The sequence below is a fragment of the Gymnodraco acuticeps genome, unplaced genomic scaffold (genome assembly GCF_902827175.1).
Source record: "Gymnodraco acuticeps unplaced genomic scaffold, fGymAcu1.1, whole genome shotgun sequence".
In the NCBI taxonomy this organism is placed as follows: Eukaryota; Metazoa; Chordata; class Actinopteri; order Perciformes; family Bathydraconidae; genus Gymnodraco; species Gymnodraco acuticeps.
The window spans coordinates 120,110-135,105 of record NW_022991002.1 but is presented as its reverse complement, the minus strand read 5'-3'; positions in this window follow the sequence as shown (position 1 = coordinate 135,105).

The window sequence follows — 14,996 nt, the reverse complement described above, 5'->3', positions numbered from 1 at the left end:
GCCTGCACTGGTTGGCCTATAACTGCCTGGACTAGTTGGTCTATAACTGCCTGCATTGGTTGGCCTATAACTGCCTGGACTGGTTGGTCTATAACTGCCTATAACTGCTTGCACTGGTTGGACTATAACTGCCTGCACTGGTTGGTCTATAACTGCCTACAACTGCCTGCACTGGTTGGTCTATAACTGCCTGCACTGGTTGGACTATAACGGCCTGGACTGGTTGGCCTATAACTGCCTGCACTGGTTGGTCTATAACTGCCTGCACTGGTTGGTCTATAACTGCCTGCACTGGTTGGTCTATAACTGCCTGGACTGGTTGGACTATAACTGCCTGGACTGGTTGGTTTATAACTGCCTGGACTGGTTGGTCTATAACTGCCTGCACTGGTTGGTCTATAACTGCCTGGACTGATTGGTCTATAACTGCCTGCACTGGTTGTTGTATAACTGCCTGCACTGGTTGGTCTATAACTGCCTGGACTGGTTGGTCTATAACTGCCTGCACTGGTTGGACTATAACTGCCTGCACTGGTTGGTCTATAACTGCCTGCACTGGTTGGTCTATAACTGCCTGCACTGGTTGGTCTATAACTTCCTGCACTGGTTGTCTATAACTGCCTGCACTGGTTGGTCTATAACTTCCTGCACTGGTTGTCTATAACTGCCTGCACTGGTTGGTCTATAACTTTCTGGAATTGTTGGTCTATAACTGTCTGGACTGGTTGGTCTATAACTGCCTGCACTGGTTGGTCTATAACTGCCTGCACTGGTTGGTCTATAACTGCCTGCACTGGTTGGTCTATAATTAACTGCACTGGTTGGTCTATAACTGTCTGGACTGGTTGGTCTATAACTGCCTGGACTGGTTGGTCTATGACTGTCTGCACTGGTTGGCTTATAACTGCCTCTACTGGTTGGTCTATAACTACCTGCACTGGTTGGTCTATAACTGCCTGCACTGGTTGGAGTATAACGGCCTGGACTGGTTGGCCTATAACTGCCTGCACTGGTTGTTCTATAACTGCCTGCACTGGTTGGTCTATAACTGCCTGCACTGGTTGGTCTATAACTGCCTGCACTGGTTGGTCTATAACTACCTGCACTGGTTGGTCTATAACTGCCTGCACTGGTTGGTCTATAACTGCCTGCACTGGTTGGCCTATAACTTCCTGCACTGGTTGTCTATAACTGCCTGCACTGGTTGGTCTATAACTTTCTGCACTGGTTGTCTATAACTGCCTGCACTGGTTGGTCTATAACTTCCTGCACTGGTTGTCTATAACTGCCTGCACTGGTTGGTCTATAACTGCCTGCATTGGTTGGTCTATAACTGCCTGCACTGGTTGGTCTATAACTACCTGCACTGGTTGGTCTATAACTGCCTGCACTGGTTGGTCTATAACTGCCTGCACTGGTTGGCCTATAACTTCCTGCACTGGTTGTCTATAACTGCCTGCACTGGTTGGCCTATAACTTCCTGCACTGGTTGTCTATAACTGCCTGCACTGGTTGGTCTATAACTTCCTGCACTGGTTGTCTATAACTGCCTGCACTGGTTGGTCTATAACTTTCTGGAATGGTTGGTCTATAACTGCCTGCACTGGTTGGTCTATAACTGTCTGGACTGGTTGGTCTATAACTGCCTGGACTGGTTGGTCTATAACTGTCTGGACTGGTTGGTCTATAAGTAACTGCACTGGTTGGTCTATAACTGCCTGCACTGGTTGGTCTATAACTGCCTATAACTGCCTGCACTGGTTGGTCTATAACTACCTGCACTGTTTGGTCTATAACTGCCTGCACTGGTTGGACTATAACGGCCTGGACTGGTTGGCCTATAACTGCCTGCACTGGTTGGTCTATAACTGCCTGGATTGGTTGGTCTATAACTGCCTGGACTGGTTGGTTTATAACTGCCTGGACTGGTTGGTCTATAACTGCCTGCACTGGTTGGTCTATAACTTCCTGGACTGGTTGGTCTATAACTGCCTGCACTGGTTGGTGTATAACTGCCTGCACTGGTTTGTCTATAACTGCCTGGACTGGTTGGTCTATAACTGCCTGCACTGGTTGGACTATAACTGCCTGCACTGGTTGGTCTATAACTGCCTGCACTGGTTGGTCTATAACTGCCTGCACTGGTTGGTCTATAACTTCCTGCACTGGTTGTCTATAACTGCCTGCACTGGTTGGTCTATAACTTCCTGCACTGGTTGTCTATAACTGCCTGCACTGGTTGGTCTATAACTTTCTGGAATGGTTGGTCTATAACTGCCTGCACTGGTTGGTCTATAACTGCCTGCACTGGTTGGTCTATAATTAACTGCACTGGTTGGTCTATAACTGTCTGGACTGGTTGGTCTATAACTTCCTGGACTGGTTGGTATATGACTGTCTGCACTGGTTGGCTTATAACTGCCTCTACTGGTTGGTCTATAACTACCTGCACTGGTTGGCCTATAACTGCCTGCACTGGTTGGACTATAACGGCCTGGACTGGTTGGCCTATAACTGCCTGCACTGGTTGGTCTATAACTGCCTGCACTGGTTGGGCTATAACTGCCTGCACTGGTTGGTCTATAACTGCCTGCACTGGTTGGTCTATAACTACCTTCACTGGTTGGTCTATAACTGCCTGCACTGGTTGGTCTATAACTGCCTGCACTGGTTGGTCTATAACTTCCTGCACTGGTTGTCTATAACTGCCTGCACTGGTTGGTCTATAACTTCCTGCACTGGTTGTCTATAACTGCCTGCACTGGTTGGTCTATAACTTTCTGGAATGGTTGGTCTATAACTGTCTGGACTGGTTGGTCTATAACTGTCTGCACTGGTTGGTCTATAACTGGCTGGACTGGTTGGTCTATAACTGCCTGGACTGGTTGGCCTATAACTGTCTGGACTGGTTGGTCTATAAGTAACTGCACTGGTTGGTCTATAACTGCCTGCACTGGTTGGTCTATAACTGCCTATAACTGCCTGGACTGGTTGGCCTATAACTGCCTGCACTGGTTTGTCTATAACGGCCTGCACAGGTTGGTCTATAACTGCCTGCACCGGTTGGTCAATAGCTGCCTGCACTGGTTGGTCTATAACTGCCTGGACTGGTTGGCCTATAACTGCCTGCACCGGTTGGTCTATAACTGCCTGCACTGGTTGGTCTATAACTGCCTGCACTGGATGGTCTGTAACTGCCTGCACTGGTTGGTCTATAACTGTCTGGACTGGTTGGTCTATAACTTTCTGGACTGGTTGGACTATAACTGCCTGCACTGGTTGGCCTATAACTGCCTGGACTAGTTGGTCTATAACTGCCTGCATTGGTTGGTCTATAACTGCCTGGACTGGTTGGTCTATAACTGCCTATAACTGCCTGCACTGGTTGGACTATAACTTTCTGGACTGGTTGGACTATAACTGCCTGCACTGGTTGGCCTATAACTGCCTGGACTAGTTGGTCTATAACTGCCTGCATTGGTTGGTCTATAACTGCCTGGACTGGTTGGTCTATAACTGCCTATAACTGCCTGCACTGGTTGGACTATAACTTCCTATAACTGCCTGCACTGGTTGGTCTATAACTACCTGCACTGGTTGGTCTATAACTGCCTGCACTGGTTGGACTATAACGGCCTGGACTGGTTGGCCTATAACTGCCTGCACTGGTTGGCCTATAACTGCCTGCACTGGTTGGTCTATAACTGCCTAAACTGGTTGGTCTATAACTGCCTGGACTGGTTGGTTTATAACTGCCTGGACTGGTTGGTCTATAACTGCCTGCACTGGTTGGGCTATAACTACCTGGACTGGTTGGTCTATAACTGCCTGCACTGGTTGGTGTATAACTGCCTGCACTGGTTGGTCTATAACTGCCTGGACTGGTTGGTCTATAACTGCCTGCACTGGTTGGTCTATAACTGCCTGCACTGGTTGGTCTATAACTGCCTGCACTGGTTGGTCTATAACTGCCTGCACTGGTTGGTCTATAACTGCCTGCACTGGTTGGTCTATAACTGTCTGCTCTGGTTGGTCTATAACTGCCTGCACTGGTTGGCCTATAACTGCCTGCACTGGTTGGTCTATAACTGCCTTTACTGGTTGGTCTATAACTGACTGCACTGGTTGGTCTATAACTGCCTGCACTTGTTGATCTATAACTGCCTGCACTGGTTGGTCTATAACTGCCTGCACTGGTTGGTCTATAACTGCATGCACTGGTTGGTCTATAACTACCTGGACTGGTTGTCTATAACTGCCTGCACTGGTTGGTCTATAACTGCCTGGACTGGTTGGTCTATAACTGCCTGCACTGGTTGGACTATAACTGCCTGCACTGGTTGGTCTATAACTGCCTGCACTGGTTAGTCTATAACTGCCTGCACTGGTTGGTCTATAACTGTCTGGACTGGTTGGTCTATAACTGCCTGCACTGGTTGGTCTATAACTGCCTGCACTGGTTGGTCTATAACTGTCTGGACTGGTTGGTCTATAACTGACTGCACTGGTTGGTCTATAACTGCCTGCACTGGTTGGTCTATAACTGTCTGGACTGGTTGGTCTATAATTTTCTGCACTGTTTGGTCTATAACTGCCTGCACTGGTTGGTCTATAACTGCCTGCACTGGTTGGCCTATAACTGTCTGGACTGGTTGGTCTATAATTTTCTGCACTGTTTGGTCTATAACTGTATGGACTGGTTGGTCTATAACTGCCTGCACTGGTTGTTCTATAACTGCCTGCACTGGTTGGTCTATAACTGCCTGCACTGGTTGGTCTATAACTGCCTGCACTGGTTGGCCTATAACTGCCTGGACAAGTTGGTCTATAAATGCCTATAACTTCCTGGACTAGTTGGTCTATAACTGCCTGCACTGGTTGTGCTATAACTGCCGGCACTGGTTGGTCTATAACTGTCTATAACTGCCTGCTCTGGTTGGTCTATAACTTTCTGGACTGGTTGGACTATAACTGCCTTCACTGGTTGGCCTATAACTGCCTGGACTAGTTGGTCTATAACTGCCTGCATTGGTTGGTCTATAACTGCCTGGACTGGTTGGTCTATAACTTCCTATAACTGCCTGCACTGGTTGGACTATAACTGCCTGCACTGGTTGGTCTATAACTGCCTATAACTGCCTGCACTGGTTGGTCTATAACTACCTGCACTGGTTGGTCTATAACTGCCTGCACTGGTTGGTCTATAACTGCCTGCACTGGTTGGTCTATAACTGCCTGCACTGGTTGGTCTATAACTAACTGCACTGGTTGGTCTATAACTGTCTGGACTGGTTGGTCTATAACTGCCTGGACTGGTTGGTCTATAACTGTCTGGACTGGTTGGTCTATAAGTAACTGCACTGGTTGATCTATAACTACCTGCACTGGTTGGTCTATAACGGCCTGCACTGGTTGGTCTATAACTGCCTGCACTGGTTGGTCTATAACTGCCTGGACTGGTTGGTCTATAACTGCCTGCACTGGTTGGCCTATAACTTCCTGGACTGGTTGGTCTATAACTGCCTATAACTGCCTGCACTGGTTGGTCGATAACTTTCTGGACTGGTTGGTCTATAACTGCCTGCACTGGTTGGTCTATAACTGCCTGCACTGGTTGTCTATAACTACCTGGACTGGTTGGTTTATAACTGCCTGCACTGGTTGGTCTATAACTGCCTGCACTGGTTGGTCTATAACTGCCTGCACTGGTTGGTCTATAACTGCCTTCACTGGTTGGTCTATAACTGCCTGGACTGGTTGGTCTATAACTGCCTGCACTGGTTGGTCTATAACTGCCTGCACTGGTTGGTCTATAACTGCCTGCACTTGTTGGTCTATAACTGCCTGCACTGGTTGGTCTATAACTGCCTGCACTGGTTGGTCTATAACTGCCTGCACTGGTTGGTCTATAACTACCTGCACTGGTTGGCCTATAACTGCCTGCACTGGTTGGTCTATAACTGTCTGCACTGGTTGGTCTATAACTTTCTGGACTGGTTGGTCTATAACTGCCTGCACTGGTTGGTCTATAACTGTCTGCACTGGTTGGTCTATAACTTTCTGGACTGGTTGGTCTATAACTGCCTGCACTGGTTGGTCTATAACTTCCTGCACTGGTTGGTCTATAACTTTCTGGAATGGTTGGTCTATAACTGTCTGGACTGGTTGGTCTATAACTGCCTGCACTGGTTGGTCTATAACTGCCTGCACTGGTTGGTCTATAACTGCCTATAACTGCCTGGACTGGTTGGTCTATGACTGTCTGCACTGGTTGGCTTATAACTGCCTCTACTGGTTGGTCTATAACTGCCAGCACTGGTTGGTCTATAACGGCCTGCACAGGTTGGTCGATAACTGCCTGCACTGGTTGGCCTATAACTGCCTGCACTGGTTGGTCTATAGCTGCCTGCACTGGTTGGTCTATAACTGCCTGGACTGGTTGGTCTATAACTGCCTGGACTGGTTGGTCTATAACTGCCTGCACTGGTTGGTCTATAACTGCCTTTACTGGTTGGTCTATAACTGCCTGCACTGGTTGGTCTATAACTGCCTGCACTGGTTGGTCTATAACTGTCTGCTCTGGTAGGTCTATAACTGCCTGCACTGGTTGGCCTATAACTGCCTGCACTGGTTGGTCTATAACTGCCTTTACTGGTTGGTCTATAACTGACTGCACTGGTTGGTCTATAACTGCCTGCACTTGTTGGTCTATAACTGCCTGCACTGGTTGGTCTATAACTGCCTGCACTGGTTGGTCTATAACTGCATGCACTGGTTGGTCTATAACTACCTGGACTGGTTGTCTATAACTGCCTGCACTGGTTGGTCTATAACTGCCTGGACTGGTTGGTCTATAACTGCCTGCACTGGTTGGACTATAACTGCCTGCACTGGTTGGTCTATAACTGCCTGCACTGGTTAGTCTATAACTGCCTGCACTGGTTGGTCTATAACTGTCTGGACTGGTTGGTCTATAACTGCTTGCACTGGTTGGTCTATAACTGCCTGCACTGGTTGGTCTATAACTGTCTGGACTGGTTGGTCTATAACTGACTGCACTGGTTGGTCTATAACTGCCTGCACTGGTTGGTCTATAACTGTCTGGACTGGTTGGCCTATAATTTTCTGCACTGTTTGGTCTATAACTGCCTGCACTGGTTGGTCTATAACTGCCTGCACTGGTTGGTCTATAACTGTCTGGACTGGTTGGTCTATAATTTTCTGCACTGTTTGGTCTATAACTGTATGGACTGGTTGGTCTATAACTGCCTGCACTGGTTGTTCTATAACTGCCTGCACTGGTTGGTCTATAACTGCCTGCACTGGTTGGTCTATAACTGCCTGCACTGGTTGGCCTATAACTGCCTGGACTAGTTGGTCTATAAATGCCTATAACTTCCTGGACTAGTTGGTCTATAACTGCCTGCACTGGTTGTGCTATAACTGCCGGCACTGGTTGGTCTATAACTGTCTATAACTGCCTGCTCTGGTTGGTCTATAACTTTCTGGACTGGTTGGACTATAACTGCCTGCACTGGTTGGCCTATAACTGCCTGGACTAGTTGGTCTATAACTGCCTGCATTGGTTGGCCTATAACTGCCTGGACTGGTTGGTCTATAACTGCCTATAACTGCTTGCACTGGTTGGACTATAACTGCCTGCACTGGTTGGTCTATAACTGCCTACAACTGCCTGCACTGGTTGGTCTATAACTACCTGCACTGGTTGGCCTAGAACTGCCTGCACTGGTTGGACTATAACGGCCTGGACTGGTTGGCCTATAACTGCCTGCACTGGTTGGTCTATAACTGCCTGCACTGGTTGGTCTATAACTGCCTGCACTGGTTGGTCTATAACTGCCTGGACTGGTTGGTCTATAACTGCCTGGACTGGTTGGTTTATAACTGCCTGGACTGGTTGGTCTATAACTGCCTGCACTGGTTGGTCTATAACTGCCTGGACTGGTTGGTCTATAACTGCCTGCACTGGTTGGTGTATAACTGCCTGCACTGGTTGGTCTATAACTGCCTGGACTGGTTGGTCTATAACTGCCTGCACTGGTTGGTCTATAACTGCCTGCACTGGTTGGTCTATAACTTCCTGCACTGGTTGTCTATAACTGCCTGCACTGGTTGGTCTATAACTTCCTGCACTGGTTGTCTATAACTGCCTGCACTGGTTGGTCTATAACTTTCTGGAATTGTTGGTCTATAACTGTCTGGACTGGTTGGTCTATAACTGCCTGCACTGGTTGGTCTATAACTCCCTGCACTGGTTGGTCTATAACTGCCTGCACTGGTTGGTCTATAATTAACTGCACTGGTTGGTCTATAACTGTCTGGACTGGTTGGTCTATAACTGCCTGGACTGGTTGGTCTATGACTGTCTGCACTGGTTGGCTTATAACTGCCTCTACTGGTTGGTCTATAACTACCTGCACTGGTTGGTCTATAACTGCCTGCACTGGTTGGACTATAACGGCCTGGACTGGTTGGCCTATAACTGCCTGCACTGGTTGGTCTATAACTGCCTGCACTGGTTGGTCTATAACTGCCTGCACTGGTTGGTCTATAACTGCCTGCACTGGTTGGTCTATAACTGCCTGCACTGGTTGGACTATAACGGCCTGGACTGGTTGGCCTATAACTGCCTGCACTGGTTGGTCTATAACTGCCTGCACTGGTTGGTCTATAACTGCCTGCACTGGTTGGTCTATAACTGCCTGCACTGGTTGTCTATAACTGCCTGCACTGGTTGGTCTATAACTACCTGCACTGGTTGGTCTATAACTGCCTGCACTGGTTGGTCTATAACTGCCTGCACTGGTTGGTCTATAACTTCCTGCACTGGTTGTCTATAACTGCCTGCACTGGTTGGTCTATAACTTTCTGGAATGGTTGGTCTATAACTGTCTGGACTGGTTGGTCTATAACTGCCTGCACTGGTTGGTCTATAACTGTCTGGACTGGTTGGTCTATAACTGCCTGGACTGGTTGGTCTATAACTGTCTGGACTGGTTGGTCTATAAGTAACTGCACTGGTTGGTCTATAACTGCCTGCACTGGTTGGTCTATAACTGCCTATAACTGCCTGCACTGGTTGGTCTATAACTACCTGCACTGTTTGGTCTATAACTGCCTGCACTGGTTGGACTATAACGGCCTGGACTGGTTGGCCTATAACTGCCTGCACTGGTTGGTCTATAACTGCCTGGACTGGTTGGTCTATAACTGCCTGGACTGGTTGGTTTATAACTGCCTGGACTGGTTGGTCTATAACTGCCTGCACTGGTTGGTCTATAACTGCCTGGACTGGTTGGTCTATAACTGCCTGCACTGGTTGGTGTATAACTGCCTGCACTGGTTTGTCTATAACTGCCTGGACTGGTTGGTCTATAACTGCCTGCACTGGTTGGACTATAACTGTCTGCACTGGTTGGACTATAACTGCCTGCACTGGTTGGTCTATAACTGCCTGCACTGGTTGGTCTATAACTTCCTGCACTGGTTGTCTATAACTGCCTGCACTGGTTGGTCTATAACTTCCTGCACTGGTTGTCTATAACTGCCTGCACTGGTTGGTCTATAACTTTCTGGAATGGTTGGTCTATAACTGCCTGCACTGGTTGGTCTATAACTGCCTGCACTGGTTGGTCTATAATTAACTGCACTGGTTGGTCTATAACTGTCTGGACTGGTTGGTCTATAACTTCCTGGACTGGTTGGGCTATGACTGTCTGCACTGGTTGGCTTATAACTGCCTCTACTGGTTGGTCTATAACTACCTGCACTGGTTGGTCTATAACTGCCTGCACTGGTTGGACTATAACGGCCTGGACTGGTTGGCCTATAACTGCCTGCACTGGTTGGTCTATAACTGCCTGCACTGGTTGGCCTATAACTGCCTGCACTGGTTGGTCTATAACGGCCTGCACTGGTTGGTCTATAACTACCTGCACTGGTTGGTCTATAACTGCCTGCACTGGTTGGTCTATAACTGCCTGCACTGGTTGGTCTATAACTTCCTGCACTGGTTGTCTATAACTGCCTGCACTGGTTGGTCTATAACTTCCTGCACTGGTTGTCTATAACTGCCTGCACTGGTTGGTCTATAACTTTCTGGAATGGTTGGTCTATAACTGTCTGGACTGGTTGGTCTATAACTGTCTGCACTGGTTGGTCTATAACTGTCTGGACTGGTTGGTCTATAACTGCCTGGACTGGTTGGCCTATAACTGTCTGGACTGGTTGGTCTATAAGTAACTGCACTGGTTGGTCTATAACTGCCTGCACTGGTTGGTCTATAACTGCCTATAACTGCCTGGACTGGTTGGCCTATAACTGCCTGCACTGGTTTGTCTATAACTGCCTGCACTGGTTGGTCTATAACTGCCAGGACTGGTTGGTCTATAACTGCCTGCACTGGTTGGTCTATAACTTCCTATAACTGCCTGGACTGGTTGGTCTATAACTGTCTGGACTGGTTGTCTATAACTGCCAGGACTGGTTGGTCTATAACTTCCTATAACTGCCTGCACTGGTTGGTCTATAACTGCCAGGACTGGTTGGTCTATAACTGCCTGCACTGGTTGGTCTATAACTTCCTATAACTCCCTGCACTGGTTGGTCTATAACTGCCTGGACAGGTTGGTCTATAACTGCCTGCACTGTTTGGTCTATAACTGGCTATAACTGCCTGGACTGGTTGGTCTATAACTGTCTGGACTGGTTGGTCTATAACTGCCTGCACTGGTTGGTCTATAACTGCCTGGACTGGTTGGTCTATAACTGCCTGCACTGGTTGGTCTATGACTGTCTGCACTGGTTGGCTTATAACTGCCTGCACTGGTTGGTCTATAACTGGCTATAACTGCCTGGACTGGTTGGTCTATAACTGTCTGGACTGGTTGGTCTATAACTGCCTGCACTGGTTGGTCTATAACTGCCTGGACTGGTTGGTCTATAACTGCCTGCACTGGTTGGTCTATGACTGTCTGCACTGGTTGGCTTATAACTGCCTCTACTGGTTGGTTTATAACTGCCAGCACTGGTTGGTCTATAACGGCCTGCACAGGTTGGTCTATAACTGCCTGCACTGGTTGGTCTATAACTGCCTGCACTGGTTGGTCTATAGCTGCCTGCACTGGTTGGTCTATAACTGCCTGGACTGGTTGGCCTATAACTGCCTGCACTGGTTGGTCTATAACTGTCTGCACTGGTTGGTCTATAACTGCCTGCACTGGATGGTCTGTAACTGCCTGCACTGGTTGGTCTATAACTGTCTGGACTGGTTGGTCTATAACTGTCTGGACTGGTTGGCCTATAACTGTCTGGACTGGTTGGTCTATAACTGCCTGGACTGGTTGGTCTATAAATGCCTATAACTGCCTGGACTAGTTGGTCTATAACTGCCGGCACTGGTTGGTCTATAACTGTCTATAACTGCCTGCTCTGGTTGGTCTATAACTTTCTGGACTGGTTGGACTATAACTGCCTGCACTGGTTGGCCTATAACTGCCTGGACTAGTTGGTCTATAACTGCCTGCATTGGTTGGTCTATAACTGCCTGGACTGGTTGGTCTATAACTGCCTATAACTGCCTGCACTGGTTGGACTATAACTTCCTATAACTGCCTGCACTGGTTGGTCTATAACTACCTGCACTGGTTGGTCTATAACTGCCTGCACTGGTTGGACTATAACGGCCTGGACTGGTTGGCCTATAACTGCCTGCACTGGTTGGTCTATAACTGCCTGCACTGGTTGGTCTATAACTGCATGCACTGGTTGGTCTATAACTGCCTGCACTGGTTGGTCTATAACTGCCTGGACTGGTTGGTTTATAACTGCCTGGACTGGTTGGTCTATAACTGCCTGGACTGGTTGGCCTATAACTGCCTGCACTGGTTGGTCTATAACTGCATGCACTGGTTGGACTATAACGGCCTGGACTGGTTGGCCTATAACTGCCTGCACTGGTTGGTCTATAACTGCCTGCACTGGTTGGTCTATAACTGCCTGCACTGGTTGGTCTATAACTGCATGCACTGGTTGGTCTATAACTGCCTGCACTGGTTGGTCTATAACTGCCTGAACTGGTTGGTCTATAACTGCCTGGACTGGTTGGTTTATAACTGCCTGGACTGGTTGGTCTATAACTGTCTGGACTGGTTGGCCTATAACTGCCTGCACTGGTTGGTCTATAACTGCCTGCACTGGTTGGTCTATAACTGCATGCACTGGTTGGTCTATAACTGCCTGCACTGGTTGGTCTATAACTGCCTGGACTGGTTGGTCTATAACTGCCTGGACTGGTTGGTTTATAACTGCCTGGACTGGTTGGTCTATAACTGCCTAGACTGGTTGGTCTATAACTGCCTGCACTGGTTGGTCTATAACTGCCTGCACTGGTTGGTCTATAACTGCCTGCTCTGGTTGGTCTATAACTGCCTGCACTGGTTGGCCTATAACTGCCTGCACTGGTTGGTCTATAACTGCCTTTACTGGTTGGTCTATAACTGACTGCACTGGTTGGTCTATAACTGCCTGCACTGGTTGGTCTATAACTGCCTGCACTGGTTGGTCTATAACTGCCTGCACTGGTTGGTCTATAACTGCATGCACTGGTTGGTCTAGAACTACCTGGACTGGTTGTCTATAACTGCCTGCACTGGTTGGTCTATAACTGCCTGGACTGGTTGGTCTATAACTGCCTGCACTGGTTGGACTATAACTGCCTGCACTGGTTGGTCTATAACTGCCTGCACTGGTTGGTCTATAACTGCCTGCACTGGTTGGTCTATAACTGTCTGGACTGGTTGGTCTATAACTGCCTGCACTGGTTGGTCTATAACTGCCTGCACTGGTTGGTCTATAACTGCCTGCTCTGGTTGGTCTATAACTGCCTGCACTGGTTGGTTTATAACTGCCTGCACTGGTTGGTCTATAACTGTCTGGACTGGTTGGTCTATAACTGCCTGCACTGGTTGGTCTATAACTGCCTGCACTGGTTGGTCTATAACTGCCTGCACTGGTTGGTCTATAACTGTCTGGACTGGTTGGTCTATAATTTTCTGCACTGGTTGGTCTATAACTGCCTGCACTGGTTGGTCTATAACTGTATGGACTGGTTGGTCTATAACTGCCTGCACTGGTTGTTCTATAACTGCCTGCACTGGTTGGTCTATAACTGCCTGCACTGGTTGGTCTATAACTGCCTGCACTGGTTGGCCTATAACTGCCTGCACTGGTTGGTCTATAACTGCCTGCACTGGTTGGTCTATAACTGCCTGCACTGGTTGGCCTATAACTGCCTGCACTGGTTGGTCTATAACTGCCTGCACTGGTTGGTCTATAACTGCCTGCACTGGTTGGTCTATAACTGCCTGCACTGGTTGGCCTATAACTGCCTGCACTGGTTGGCCTATAACTGCCTGCACTGGTTGGTCTATAACTGCCTGCACTGGTTGGTCTATAACTGCCTGCACTGGTTGGTCTATAACTGCCTGCACTGGTTGGCCTATAACTGCCTGCACTGGTTGGTCTATAACTGCCTGCACTGGTTGGTCTATAACTGCCTGCACTGGTTGGTCTATAACTGCCTGCACTGGTTGGCCTATAACTGCCTGCACTGGTTGGCCTATAACTGCCTGCACTGGTTGGTCTATAACTACCTGGACTGGTTGTCTATAACTGCCTGCACTGGTTGGTCTATAACTGCCTGGACTGGTTGGTCTATAACTGCCTGCACTGGTTGGACTATAACTGCCTGCACTGGTTGGTCTATAACTGCCTTCACTGGTTGGTCTATAACTGCCTGCACTGGTTGGCCTATAACTGTCTGGACTGGTTGGTCTATAACTGCCTGCACTGGTTGGTCTATAACTGCCTGCACTGGTTGGTCTATAACTGTCTGGACTGGTTGGTCTATAACTGACTGCACTGGTTGGTCTATAACTGCCTGCACTGGTTGGTCTATAACTGTCTGGACTGGTTGGTCTATAATTTTCTGCACTGGTTGGTCTATAACTGCCTGCACTGGTTGGTCTATAACTGTATGGACTGGTTGGTCTATAACTGCCTGCACTGGTTGTTCTATAACTGCCTGCACTGGTTGGTCTATAACTGCCTGCACTGGTTGGTCTATAACTGCCTGCACTGGTTGGCCTATAACTGCCTGCACTGGTTGGTCTATAACTGCCTGCACTGGTTGGTCTATAACTGCCTGCACTGGTTGGCCTATAACTGCCTGCACTGGTTGGTCTATAACTGCCTGCACTGGTTGGTCTATAACTGCCTGCACTGGTTGGTCTATAACTGCCTGCACTGGTTGGTCTATAACTGCCTGCACTGGTTGGTCTATAACTGCCTGCACTGGTTGGTCTATAACTGCCTGCACTGGTTGGTCTATAACTGCCTGCACTGGTTGGCCTATAACTGCCTGCACTGGTTGGTCTATAACTGCCTGCACTGGTTGGCCTATAACTGCCTGCACTGGTTGGTCTATAACTGCCTGCACTGGTTGGTCTATAACTGCCTGCACTGGTTGGTCTATAACTGCCTGCACTGGTTGGCCTATAACTGCCTGCACTGGTTGGATCTTTCCCAGGTGTCCTAATAGGAATAATGACAGACTCTTTCCATACTATTGGCAGCTTCCCTTTCTCCCAGATCTTATTGTACATCTCCAGCAGCTTTCATAATGCAAAATCACTTCATTTGCTCAACATTATGTAACATACATTATCTTTCCCAGGAGCATTCATTTTACACTTACTTAGTGCTCTTCTCAACTCTTGAATAGAAAGAGGAACATTTACAACACTCTGCGACACATGTCTTTCCTCATGTACATTAGGATGTTCATCTAACACTTCCTGTCTCCTGATCTTACATTTTCAGAAGAATGAACTTTGACACAATTCTTAGCTAGAATTTCTGCCTTCTCCATCCATAGCACCGGTGGCAACTTCCCTCCGTTCTCTAACACTGCAGGT